The sequence below is a fragment of the Myodes glareolus genome, chromosome 3 (genome assembly GCF_982192425.1).
Source record: "Myodes glareolus chromosome 3, mMyoGla1.1, whole genome shotgun sequence".
Lineage (NCBI taxonomy): Eukaryota > Metazoa > Chordata > Mammalia > Rodentia > Cricetidae > Myodes > Myodes glareolus.
Genome location: NC_142028.1, coordinates 98780491 through 98795529, shown reverse-complemented (window position 1 = coordinate 98795529; position 15039 = coordinate 98780491).

Here is a 15039-nt window from a genome sequence, read left to right as displayed (position 1 = left end):
GGTGGGTCTCAGCCTCTGGTTCCATCAGTTGCTGGATTAAGGTTCTATGGTGACATTTAAGACATTCATCAATCTAACTATGGGGCAAGGCCAGTTTGGTCACTCTCTCCTCTATTGCTTAGGATCTTAGCTGGTGTCATCCTTGTGCATTTCTGGGAATTTCTCTAGTGAAAGATTTCTCACTAGTCCTTAATGGCTCCCTCAATCAAAATGTCTCTTTCCTTGCTCTCATCTCTGTCCTTCCTCCATCCTGATTATCCCAAACCCTCTAGCTCTCATCCCCTTCCCCTTCTCCCTTTCTCTTTCCCTTTCACCTTCCCTTATCCTCCCATCCCCATGCTCCCAATTTTGTCAGGTGATCTTATCTATTTTCCCTTTCCATGTTGATCTTTGTATGTCTCTTTTTGGGTTTACCTTATTACTTAGCTTCTCCAGGATCATAAGCTATAGTCTCAATACCCTTTGTTAATAGCTTATATCCACTTTTGAGTGGGTACATACCTTGCTCATCTTTCTGGGTCTGAGTTACCTCATTCAGGATGATGTTTTCTAGTTCCATCCATTTGCATGCAAATTTCAAGATGTCATTGTTTTTTTACCACTGAGAAATACTCCAGTATGTAAATAAACCACATTTTCATTTTCCATTCTTTAGTTGAGGAGCATCTAGGTTGTTTCCAAGTTCTGGCTATGACAAATAATGCTGCTCTAAACATATTTGAACAGATGCCCTTGTAGTGTGATTGAGTATATGCCCAAGAGTGGTATTGCTGGGTTCTGAGGTAGGTTGATCCCAATTTTCAGAGAAACAGCCATACTGATTTACAGAGTGGTTGTAAAAGTTTGCATTCCCACCAGCAATGGGTGAGTGTTTCCCTGACTCAATATCCTCTCCAGCATAAACTATTATTGGTGGCTTTGATCTTAACCATTTTGACTCGTATAAGATAGTATCTCAGAGTGGTTTTGATTTGCATTTCTCTGATGGCTAAGCATGTTGAACACTTCCTTAAGTGTCTTTTGGTCATTTGAGATTCTTTTGCTTAGAATTCTCTGTTTATGTAGGTATCTCAATTTCTAGTTGGATTATTTGAAATATTGACGTCGAATTTCTTATGTTCTTTATATGTTTGAGAGATTAGTCCTCTGTCTGATGTTGGGTTGATGAAGATTTTTTCCCACTCAGTAGGCTGCCTTTTTGTCTTATTGCCTGTGTCCTTTGCTTTCCAGAAGCTTTGCAGTTTTGGGAGGTCCTATTTATTTATTGTTGCTCTAAGTGTCTATGCCATTGGTGTTATATTTAGGAAGTGGTCTTCTGTGCCAATGCGTTCATGTGTACTTCCCACTTTCTCTTCTATCAGGTTCAGCGTGCTCGAATTTATATTGAGGTCTTTAATCTACTTGGACTTGAGTTTTTTTCCTTGGGGATAGATATGGATCTATTTTCATTCTTTTACATGGTGATATTCAGTTATGCCAACACCATTTCTGAAGATGCTTTCTCTTTTTTGTACAATTTTAGCTTCTTTGTCAAAACTCAAGGGTTTTTAAGTATGTGGGTTAATATCTGGGTTCTCGATTAGATGTGAATAGTAAAATGAAAATCACCTAGAATTATTTGTTGTTAAATGGAAAATAATATGTAACAGCTTAAAATTTAGCAACAAATATTTGATATTGCTTTAGAAAGAAAAAAAATAATTTGTGAAATATTCACAATGAAGGGAATGGAGAGAATCACACATGAAGGGTAACAGCATAGAATTATAAACAAACTAACACAACTCAGAGATTTGTTAATGAATAATTTCATATCATGCTGGTACCAGAAAGAAAATGGAGATTTCCCTGATCTCTTAAGAGAGTTGATTAGGACAGAAAAGAAAATATGTATTTTAAAGCACACTACTGAAATGCATCTGTAAATTTCTGCAAGGAACATTCTTTTTTTGTAATTTCTCTTCTATGTCTTTTCTATGAGAGAAAATTTATTCTAAAATGAACTCTGAGAAAACAATTTTATGACTCAGTAAAACTTAACAATATACCTTGGAAAATGTAAGGCTTTCTGAAAACTCAGCCTTGAAACTCAAAAATTATAACATATTAGAGTCATTTGAGGTATATTTAAGAAATATCTCTTCTAGTTACCTTGCTAAAGTAACTTAGTTCAACTCTTATAGGTGGGTGTAAGGATGGGTTCCAAATGGCTTTAAAGGAATAAAAATAACCATCCAAGTTTTACAGTTACTATTGACTGAGCATGGTTGTAGTTTAGTGGCAGCAAGGACAAATCATATCATACAACAAACTCTCACATTGGAGGTTTATTGGGGAAAAGGAGGGGTTTGGAAGGAAAAGACACAATTCCTTGTTGCCTCTTCAGAGGAGCAGCAGAAAAGGAAAGGGGAAAGGGTAAAGCTTGCTTTTAAAGGAGTCCTAGTATATGTGATGTCATATATTCTCACAGAGTCTATAGAATGTTGAGGGAGAAAGTGGAGTGGTATTTGCTCCTGTCATTTGGAGTCACACCTCTGCAGCATTTCTCTAGTCAAATTTAGAGGTCACCTAGATATAGAACAAGTACATATGGAAGGTGACATGCATACCTGTTTAGTTACAATACTATTAACATAAAAATTTAAATATTATTTACTTCAGATAACAATCTTGGAGATTCATATTCTTACATGCACATACAAACAAGCATACACACACCACATATCAATGTCCTTGTAACATACCTTTTTGTATTAGAATAAGAACTTTTAATTTTAATAATAATTAAAACATTAATTTATCTAAGCCTTAATCTTTCCCATAAATAATCAAGTCTGTTTTTACTATGTGTTGTCTGAAAACTTGCTTATAAGTTATAAAGCATATATCAATTGTACAGGAAAACTCAGTCCTAGAACTTTATGAAGAGTATTATACCAAATACTAAAGATAGTCAATGCTCAAGTCCCCAAGGTTTGTGTAAAATACTGTACCAATAATAGGACTATTATTATTATTATTTAAACTGTGATTATAAAGCTGTGATTGGAATGCTTAGAAAACCAATAAACAATACCAGAGAAATAAATTATGATATTCAAAATACTTTTGACATTGGATAAGAGATAATTATGTCTGATGTTTGGAAACCTAATGAGGCCTCAACTATACACAAAGACCTACAGATAACTAAATATTGAGTGTAGGAGAAATAGACTTTCCCAGAGGAGAACTCTCCAATTAGTTGTACAATTCTAAATGGTCATCTCTTAAAACATGTACATACTTGTATGTAGACCAGGATGGCCTCGATCTCACAGAGTTTCACCTGTCTCTGCCTCCCAAGTGCTGGGATTAAAGGCATGTACCACCAACACCCAGCTTTCTTGTTTCAATAAAATGCTGTGATAGCTGTGTACCATATTTTCCTTACCAGTTACTCTATTGATTGACATTAATGCTGGTTTTCCTACTTGCCTTTTATGGACACTCAAAATAAACAAGAATGTACATTATCTTTGCGGTAGGACTTGGAGTCCTTTGGAAATTGACCTACCCACTATGGAATAGCTAGGTCAAATGGTAGTCCCATATTTATTTGTGGGGGAACATAGTCCATATATATGTCTCTAGATGCTGTACCACATTACACTCTGTCCCACAGTAATAAAAATTTCCTCATTTCGCACATTCTCCTCATCATTTGTTTCTTTTTGTCAAGTTTTATAAGAGCATATTAATTGTACTTTGTAATGCATAACTGTTTATATACATACATAAATGTATATAGCAACAATTAATGAAAAAAATGCTATGAATTTGGAAGAGAGCAAAGAGAGGCATATGAAAAATCTGAATAAATCTCTTTTTGTGCATTATTGCATGTCCAAAAAATGGTGGAGGTAGAGCCTTCTCAGGTAATGTCACCTGTGATCTGCTCAGTGGATCTCTGTTCCATGTCCACTGAAATCAGTAACAAGACAAGGTGGTCTAATCTCTCCATATCTATTCAATATAGTACTTCAGGTTCTAGCTATAGCAATAAGACAACAAAAGAACATCAAGGGGAAACAAACAGAAAAATAATAGTCAAGCTTTCACTATTTGGTGATGATATAGTAGTTATGTAAGTGACCACAAAATAATCTACCAAAAGACTCCTACAACACATAAATACTTTCAGTAATGTAATAGGATACAACTCAAGGAAATCAGTAGCCCTCCTGTATACAGATGTTAAACAGGCTGAGAAAAAAATCAGAGACACATCACCCTTCACAATAACCACAAAAACCATGAAATATCTTGAAGTAATGCTAACCAAACAAGTGGAAGACCTGTATGACACGAACTTTAAATCTTTAAAGGATGAAATTGAAGAAAACACCAGAAAAGAAAAGATCTCCTGTGGTCTTGGGTAGGTAGAATTAACATAGTAAAAATGGAAATCTCACCTAAAGCAATCTATTCAGCACAATACCCATCAAAATCCCAGGAAAATTTTTCACAGACCTCAAGAGAACAATACTCAACTTCATACGAAAAAGTAAAAATCCCAGAACAGCCAAAACAATCATGTACAATAAAGGATCTTTTAGAGTCATCACAATTCCTGACTTCAACCTCTACTACTGAGCTATAGTACTGAAAATAGTCTGGTATTGGCAATAAAATAGACAGGAGGATCAATGGAATTGAATCAAAGACTTAGATACAAAACCACACACCTTTGAACACCTGATTTTTAACAAAGAAACAAGTATAAAATGGAAGAAAGAAAGCATATTCAAAAAATGGTGCTTGCATAACTGGATATTAACATATAGAAGAATGAATGGATCCATTTCTATTGCCATGAATAAAACTCAAGTTCAAATGAATTGAAGACCTCAACATAAAACCAAGCACACCTAACTTCACTGAAGAGAAGGAGGCAAGTACACTTGAATGCTTGGCACAAGAGACCACTTTCTAAATATAACCCCAATAGCACACACACTAAGAGAAATAATTAATAAACGAGACCTCCTGAAACTGAAAAGCTTATATAAGGCAAAAGGCATGATCAAGAAGACAAAAAGGCAGCCTACAGAATGGGAAAAGACCTTAATTAACCCCACATCAGGTAGAGGGCTGATCTCCAAAATATACAAAGAACTCAAGAAATTTGTCATCAAAAAAACAAATAATCCAATAAAAAGTGGGGTACATACTTAAACACAGAACTCTCAGCAGATGAATATAAAGTGGCTGAAAGATACTTAGGAAATACTCAACACCCTTAGCCATTAGAGAAATGAAAATCAAAACAACTCCGAGACTCTATCTTCCATTTGTAAGAATGGTCAAGATAAAAAACACTGACGGCAGCTTATGTTGGAAAGAATGTGGGGTAAAGTGAACACTCTGGCATTGTTGATGCAAGTGCAAACTGGTACAGCTAATTTGTAAATCATTTTGGCAATTTCTCAGAAAATTAGAGAAAAAAATACCCCAAGACCCAGTAAAACAACTTTGGGAAATATACTTAATCATACCACAAGAACACGTACTCCTCTATGTTCATAGCAGCATTATTTGTCACAGCCAGAACCTGGGAGCAACTTAAATGCCCCTCGACCAAAGAATGAATACAGAAAATGTGGTACATTTACACAATGGTGTACTACACAGTGGAAAAAATAATGATATCTAAAAATTAGTGGCAAATGGATGGATCTAGAAAACATCATACTGAGTGAGGTAATACAGACCCACAATGACAAATATAACATGTACTCACTCAGAAGTGGCTTTTAGACATAAAACAAAGAAAAACTAGCCTACGATTCACAATGCCAGAGAACCTAGACAATAAAGACAACCCTAAGAGATACATATGTGGATCTAATCTACATGGGATGTAGAAAAAGACAAGATCTCTTGAGTAAATTGGGAGCATGGGGATTATGGGAGAGGGTAGAAAGAGAGGGGAGACATGGGAGAGGGTAGAAGGGGAGGGGAGGAAGGGATAGAAATGGAGAAAAATATATAGATCAGTAAAAGCAATAAAAATATAAAATCAACAAGATAGACAAACCAGTATCTAAACTAACTAAAGGTCAGATAAAGAATACACAAATTTTAAAAATTTATAAAAAGAAAGGGGAGACATAATAATAGATACTGAGGAAATCCAGAGAATCATAGTACACACTTTAAAAATGTGCACTCCACCAAATATTTAGATGCAGAAAAGGCCTTCAAAAAATCCAACAACCTTTTATAATAAAAGTTCTGCAGTGTTAGTGATACTAAGCCTAGTAAATGGAATTTACAGCAACCCTATAGCCAACATCACATTAAATGAAGAGAATAATCAAAGTATTTACTCTTAAATCAGGAAAGAAGAGGCTTTCCACTCTCTTCATATCTATCCAATATTGTTCTTGTAGTCTTAGCTAGAACAATAAGCCATCTGAAAGAAATCAAGGAGATCCAGAATGAAAAGAAAGAAGAAAATGTATATTTCTTTGCAGATAATATAATAGTATATGTAAATAATCCTTAAAAAATTCTACCAAGGAACTCCTACAGCTTACAAACACTTTCAGCAAAGTAGCTGGATACAAAATTAACTCACAAAATGCAGAAGCCTTACTTTATACAAATTACAAATGATCTTTGAAAGAAACCAAAGAGCCAACATCTTTCAAATAGCATCAATTAATATGAAATATCTTGGGGGTATCTCTAACCAAAATAAAGAAAGACATTTATGATCAAAATTTAAAGTCTTTGAAGAAAGGAATTGAGAAAAAATCAGAAGATCGAAAGATAATGGCTATTCCACCATAACCAACCTACGGATTCACTTCAATGTCAACTGAACATCCAATACATTTTCCCCACAGATTACTAAAGGACAATTCTCCAGCTCATATAGAAAAACAAAAGACCTATGGCAGTTTAAACAATCCTGAACAATAAAAAATCTGCTGGATGTCTCACCATTTCTGATTTCAAGTTGTGTTACAAAGCTATTATTATACAAACAACATGGTACTGGCATAAAAAAAGACACTTTGATCAGAAGAATCGATGTGAAGACACTCAGCTAAACACATAAATCCACATACCTAAAAATACTTGATTTTCATAAGCCAGAAATACACACTGGCAAAAGGAAAGAATCTTGAAAGAATGATCCCATTCAAACTGTATGGCTGGTGTAAAAGAACACAAATAGATCCATACCTATCACTGTAGAATTCTCAAATCAAAATGGATCAAAGGCCTCAACATAAAACATAAAAGCAGATATACTGAACGTGATACAACAGACTGTGATTTTCTTAGCAACGGAGAAGACTCTCTGAACAGAACACCAATATCACAGACACTAAAATCAACAATTAATGAAAGGAAACTTATGAAACTACAGTTTCTACGTAGGCAAAGGACACTGTCATTTGACAAAGCAACAGACTACATAATGGGTAAAGATTTTTTCCAACTCCACATGTAGCAGAACACTAACAACCAATGTGTTCAATGAATTCATGAAACTAGATATCACAAAAATCTCAAATAACCCATTTTAAAAATGGGGTATTGATCTAAACAGGTTTCCCAATAGAGGAAAATTGAAAGGCTGAGAAACACTTAACTAAAGGTTCACCATCCTTAGCCACCAGCAAAGGGCAAATCACAATTACTTTTGGATTCCATGTTACACCTCTCAGAACGGCTAAAGTTTAATAACACGAATAATAGCTCATGCTGATGAGAATGTGACAAAATGGAAAATCTTCTCAATCAAGTAAGCAAGCCACATATGAACTTCAGAGACCAAAGAAACAACCTCAGTGCCAAAATGGGTCTACAGCAGGTCCTCTACATGTGCTTTAGCGCATTCAGCTTAGAGTTTTGATGGGATTACTGAATGTGGGAATGAGTGGATCTCTGATTCTTGGACCTGCTCCTGGGGTCCTGGGGTTCTTTTCTTTCTGTAGAGATGATTCTTGCTTTATCTTGTATTTTCTTATGTTATGATTGGTTGTAATCTTTTAGAAGCAGCTCTTTTCCAATGAAAGTCAAAAAGGAAGAGGATCTAGAAGGAAGGGCTGTGTGGAGGAACTACTTAGCAGGTTGGGACTGAAGCCCAGGTAACAACAATGACAAAAAAAAACCCCAAAATTGTCTTCATATACAGAATTACTTCTCATCATGAAGAAAACTCGGACTTAAATGGTTTTAAATGATGAGACTCCATTAATGGAGAACCTGATCCAAGGGAAATTCTAAAAAAAAAAAAGAAACTATACCTCCACAAGAATAAAGAAATTCTAATTGAATTATCAAATTTGCATTTCACTTATCTCGTATTTCTAGTATTACATAAATTTATAAATTTCCAAGAGGATATTATGTACAAGCATTTTATCTGGATGTTCATACATACACCAGACGCATACCTTGCTACTGAAGGCAGGAACTGGGCCTTCTGTGCTCTGAAGTGGCGCTGCTTATATCTTGGGTGAACATGCTCTTCTGACTGTGTCTTCCTTTTTCATACTTAATATTCAATACTTAAATAAAAGTAAGATCCATCTTCATATCTTGAAACGACAGAGTATACAGGTACTTAAGAATTAAGTAAATTTACATCTATTCAATAACTCATCCACCCAACTCTACCAACTATACCTCTGTTGGTGTATATTGTATTTAGCCATCTTCTGTTTATATGATGGTAGGTTGATAGACTACATAAATTGTTACATAATCTGTTAGATGATATAGATAGTATGTATAATTATCTAACTGTACACATACATATATTTATGTACATATTATATGTTTATAGGTATAGCTACATATATGTAGCTAAATAATTGGTAGCAAAAGACTGAGTAAAAATTATAACTCATAAGATATCTGATAGATGGATAGATAGAAGACGGTTAGATGTACGGATATCGAGATTTTATACTCAGCTCTCCCATGGTCTCAATAACACTTGAATGTAAGAATATAGAATCTTTTTAAATTACCTTTTTATCAAGATGCGACACACTCATCAATTGATAAATGCGTCTTTAAGTCATAATTGAACAGATGATAAAAGTACCTGTTACAGAATAGACTTGGTTGTTTTTTTAATAAGTTTAATTTATGTGATTTTACAGTCTTTGAAATAATTTATTGATGTTCCTTCCATTGCTTCAATATTTTTCTCTTATGCTCCCAGTTTCATAATCTCTACCTTTTCCCATCCTTTAGAAATTTTAATTATGATTTTTGGCGTGTCAGATTGGTGAGTTATTAAGTAGCTCCTTTAGCAGTGTTCTCAATTCATTTAACAGTGTCCTCAATATGACTTGTTTAAATAGAAAGATGCGAGAAGACTGTTTTCTATGTGTGTGATGCCTTAATACATAACGACTAATGTGAATCCAGTAGCTAATCTGGTAACTTGTGAGGTTCTCTTCCCTTCTACACAGAATGGTTTAATTAAATTGTCCAGCCCTCAAGAATCTATTGCACTTAAACCTCTGCTCACTTGGCTGCCTCATTCTCTCAGTACTCAAGCAAATATTGGAAACTCTTGAGTTATTTGAGAAAACAGAAATTTAATTCCTTGGTGGCAAACTGTACTTAAAATCTTTTGAAACTAAGTATAGCTGAAAATATCATATATTTTTGAACTTCACATTGCTTCTCTTTTCTGCATTATTTTCACATTATAAGTAGACAATAGGTTTTAAAGAGTTCCTGCTTCTCCCACATATCTTCCATACCCTAGTAAACAGAAAGAAGCTTTACAAACTCTTCTCTTTATGGTCTGTTGTTGTTCTCTAGAATGGACTAAACAGAGAAATGTGGTCTCACTAAAGCCAGGCAGAAAACAAATGTCATGACTATTTCCTAAGAAAGTATAAATTCTGATGTGTTCCTCCACAAAAGTAGTGTGTGATAATATTGGTGAATAACACAGTGGGTAGACAGTTGGGGTTTCTGATCCTGACTTCCCTCAAGGTCCTAGTTATTGGACCTTGAGGTGTTGGTCGAATATTAAGGGCCGAAAAATATACAATTCCATGAATATTTGTCAAATATATATAATATTTATAATATTCACTATAATATTACACACACACACATATCCTCCTTTTTTTCACACAGGTTTTAACTGTGACTCCTGACTTGCCAGTAACTTCCAGTGTAGACCTGGCAGATTTCTAATTCACAGCATTCCTCCTGTGTCAACATCCAAGTATTCACCATCATATCTTTCTGAAATATAATATCTTACTATATTTATATTTATAGTAATTTAATACATACTTGTTGCCTAAACAAAATACTTTCTGTGGCTTGTTCAATTTTAATTGCTGTTCTTTACTCCTCTTCACTCTCTTTGTATAAGTGATCTATTCCCTCCCTACTCCACAAAAACAGTCTCCCTCCAACTATTTCAACCGTCTTTCTTCATAGTACTGTGTCTTACTATCTCCCACTACACCACTGCAGCTTCTTTTTCCAGAACACCGGGTTGCATTTTTACTCTCCTGTGTTTTGTATTTATTCCAGGTTGTTTATTCACATCTGAATATTTAGAACTGAGATCCACAAATAACCAGCAATGTGCAACACACATCTTTCTCTATCTGGATTACCTCATTAGTACACCATCTTCTAGTTTTATACTTCAAATGTCATGATTTCATTTTTCTTTATAGCCGAATGACAGGAACATTAATATATCCACAGCAAAGAAAAGTGGTTATGGCACTTTAATTTTGGATGTTATCAAAAACTACCCAGTTGGACTTATGGTGCTTTCAATAGGAGATAATTCATACCTGGTAATGTAACTTAGCCAACTGCCCAGAGTTGAGGAGGTAAAGACTCAAGAGAAGCTAACACTATTTCCATTTTCTCTAAATAATTTCCAATTATTTTCTAAATACTTACTCATCTACACTCAGAACCATGTAACTTTGAGCCTTTATCAAAACAAACAAATAAACAAAAAGAATATTTCTTGTTGAAAGAGAAAAAGATTATTCCTGAGCTCCAAAGTCATTAAAACATAGAAAAAAAAAATGTTTCTACGGGGTTCCCAATTGCAACTGATACATCTGGAATATAGCCCCTACAGCAATGGTTTGAGGAAAATTGTAGAACAAAGTGAAAATTCTAAGAGCCAGAGGAAGAGAATGTTTTCGGGAGAGAGTGTTTCTTTTTATGACAGAGAAATTTCAATCATAAAATCTCAACAATATGCTTGCATGAACAAGTCCAGCCTAATGACAAAACCTATTTGAATTCCAATGCAGACAGGGTAAATTCCATTTGGTCCCTACCCTAGATGAAGTTATGCAGGTGGTCCATGTCTTCTGAGAAAGAGTCAGTCTTTCCCAGGGATGAGATACCTCATAGGTTACTCAGTCCCAAATGGTCAACTCTGGACACGTATATAAAGCAAAGTTAAGTTGATTTAATAGGTTATATACATGAACATGTGTGCATGTGTGTGTGTGTGCGTGTGTGTGTGTGTGTGTGTGCATTCATGTGTGTATGTGTGTGCACTTGCATGTAAAAATAGTAATTAAAGAAGAAATTATACATTTGGAATGGGGAATTGTAGAAGTGAGGGAAAGGCAACAATGATATAGATGGATAGTTTATATATAAAATTCTCAGAGAAATAAATTATTTAACAGAAAACAAATATGATTATTTTAGGATATCTGACATATATGAGATTTCAGTGAGAAAGTGGAAGAAAATTATTTCAGTCACACAAGATTTTTCATTATGATACTAGACTAATAAAATTAAGCCATGTTTGTTTAAGCATTTTTGTGTCTAAAGTATCACCAATTTCTTGAGTATATGGCTCCATTCATATTGGCATGTAATATGTCAGATATTCTTTAATATTAAATTTTTACTTGATGTAGTTGGCTCTGATTAGAGACATTTATTTTCTTCTACCAAATTTCAAGCTGTGGTTAAAATCCCCAAAGCTTGTTATAAAGGGAGAATGAGTGAACATTTTCTTAATTAAAGAGCATGCTTCTTCTGAAAACACATCAAACATCATCACAGAGTTGTGGAGGTCAAGGCCGGGAGAGAACTACATCTATTCACCGTTGCCCTTTAGGGCTCAATGAAGTTCCCTTGCCATTTCCCTCACAGCTGGATAGAGTAGAGGGATGATAAAGAGGTCTGTGTTCCCTCTCTGCAGCCTCCTGGCTAAATAAAGCTAATGAAGTAGAAAAATGATATTGATAAAACTAGCCGTGTTTTGTAATACATCCCATCAGCTGGAAACTGTTCAGTGTTTGTGTTTAATCGCGTCTGACCTCAATCATTTTTTCTTGGCTTCCAATACTAAATGGGTGACTTGTTATTTAGCTTCAGTAAGCTTAAAAAATAATCCCACTCTGAGTTTCCCAACATTTCAATGCAATGTACAAAGACAAAATCAACAATATTCATGATATTTTTTTTTCTTTTAGGAGATAAAGGGATTACATGGATTATTCAAGACTGTTGCTAGTATTAAATGGTTTATATGGTAGATTTAGTATTACAAATATTTAACTATACCACTAAAATAAAAAATAGAATTTTATAAAACCAGACAAGTGTATAAAAATAAGAAATAAATTCCAGTTTTATGGTTGGTGTCTTTTGAATTTAAATTACTTGAGAAAAAATGTATTTTTTTCCTATTGTATCTGCACAAAATGGACAGAATACAGTCATTTGGTTCACAGAGATATCCACATCATTTTAAAGAGCATAGGAACTTTAGTACCTTATTATTAGCTTCACGAACTTTCCATACACTCATTTCTTTAAATGTTTTGCTTCTATTTCAAGTTTTGTTTTAAATATTTGTATTATTTGCTAACTAGGGATGGGTTTTTGAACCATTTTCTCTAAATGATGGGAAAGGGAAGGAACTATGATTAATCACCTTCAAGAAACCATCTACATTCTGGCTCTCAACAAGGAAATTGACCGAATATCAACTCACAAAAATACCAGAGTAACCTCACCAGTTTACTGAGGAACTGAGGTTCATATCAATTAAAACTTTCCATTTCTATCAGTTTTATGCCAGCTAAGTATCAAAAACCTAGAATATAATGGAAATATTTCCAACCAAATTATCACATATGCCCAAAATCTATACAGAGAAATTCACAGTGATTGCAGTCATTAAAGAAAAGAGAGAGAAACAAAAAATACATACAATTTCTGTTGTGGCTGGAATATTGAGTACTCCCATAAGGTTAATGTTTTTGAACATTTGGCTGACAGCTCTTGACTTGCTTTGTAAGGTTGTAGGATCTTAAAGAGGAAGAATTTACATGAGGAAGTAAGTCACTGGGGACAGGTCTGGAGATTGTATAAACAAGATACATTTCCTGTCTGTCTATCCTTCCTGACTGTGGATATAATGTAGCCAGGTGACCATATTTCTTCCACCATGCCTTCCCAATCATAAGATACTATAAACCAGATTGCACTACAAACTGAAATGAGCCCTTTCTTCCTTCAGCTGCTTTGTAGGGGTATTTTGTCACAGCAACAAGTCACTAATGTGGTTTCCACGGACGCTGGAAGCAATGAGGACCACAGCTTGCAGTTTCTTTGAAACTTACACAGAACTGCTAAGGTTTCACCGATGTGCCTATCATCAGCAATTCACATGTTTATTCACGGATGTTTGACTTATAGAAGCATAAGAATTTTGTGCTAAATATGAATTTTTAAAAACCCCTAAATACACAAAATTCTTTTTCACACTCTCTTGTTCGACTTTTGAGAAGAAATAATGCAATTCAAATGAACATCTGTCACTCTTCCAAGATGTCTCCAGTTCTAATTCTCTTCTGAGGTTCCAGATGTACATTCAGTTTTTCATGAGTTCTCCTGTGGCTCATTGTAACTGTTTCCCTACTTGTTCAGGAATTCCCTCAAAATATTATTGTAGAAACTTACTGTACATACAATCTGAAGTTATGGTAAAAATTGAACAAATCTTACAATTTAAAATGGCATGAAAATAAAGGTATTTTCCTGTATATAAGTTATTATTGACAGATCTGAAAGCAGAAACCACCAAAACAGAAGAAAATTAATCATTTCTTTTACTGAAGAATCATTTAAGGTAGTTTATTTTCAGTCTGTCAAAAGTATTTGCTACTTAAAGTATTGTTTTGTTTTGTTTTGTTTTCGGTTTCAAGTATCAGGCATTAGTCAGCAATAATATGGAGTAACATGGCCTGGAGAGATGGCTCAACAGTTTAAAGTACTTGCTTCCCTTTGTTCATTGTGAGCATCCATCCCAAACTCAAATTTCAGGGAATCTGACAACCTCTTCTGACCCCTTAAGACACAAGCACACATGTGTTACCCATATGTACATAAAAACAGAACATTCATACACATAGATTACATTAATAAGTATTAAAAATGAGTAATATTTACCGACCTTCTGTTGTGAACCTCAGAGCAAACCCTTATATTTTTCTTTCACAGAATAGTCTTTAACTCAATGTCATTGTCTGATCAAGTTCATAAAGACTGAATCAAAGAATCTTAAACTAATGTTTGTCTTATTTTGTAGTTTAGTATTTTAGTTTATGTGTTAAAAGTAGCTGTACACAGACTATCATGAGATGGCCAAGCAAACACTGTTTATAAATACTACGAAATCAGTCATAGTTTAAAAAAAAGTAAGGAAGAAAAATTATTAAGTCACTTTCTCTCAAATTGAATTTCTTTCTAATATAAATGAGGTTCATGAGAAAACCCCTAAGTTGTAGCAATAACAATTTAAACGTTTTATCATTAATATACAAACAGCAATTTTAGTAGTTGTCATTTCTTAGTAATATATTTCTCTGTGAATTATTATTTCTTGCCCGTTCTGATAGAATGCTGCTTTACAAAAGCCTTAAGGAGTTAGCTGGACTGCAAAGTCGAGGCAGTAAGGGAAATGTTGTGAACTAGACAGCCACAGGTTGTGTT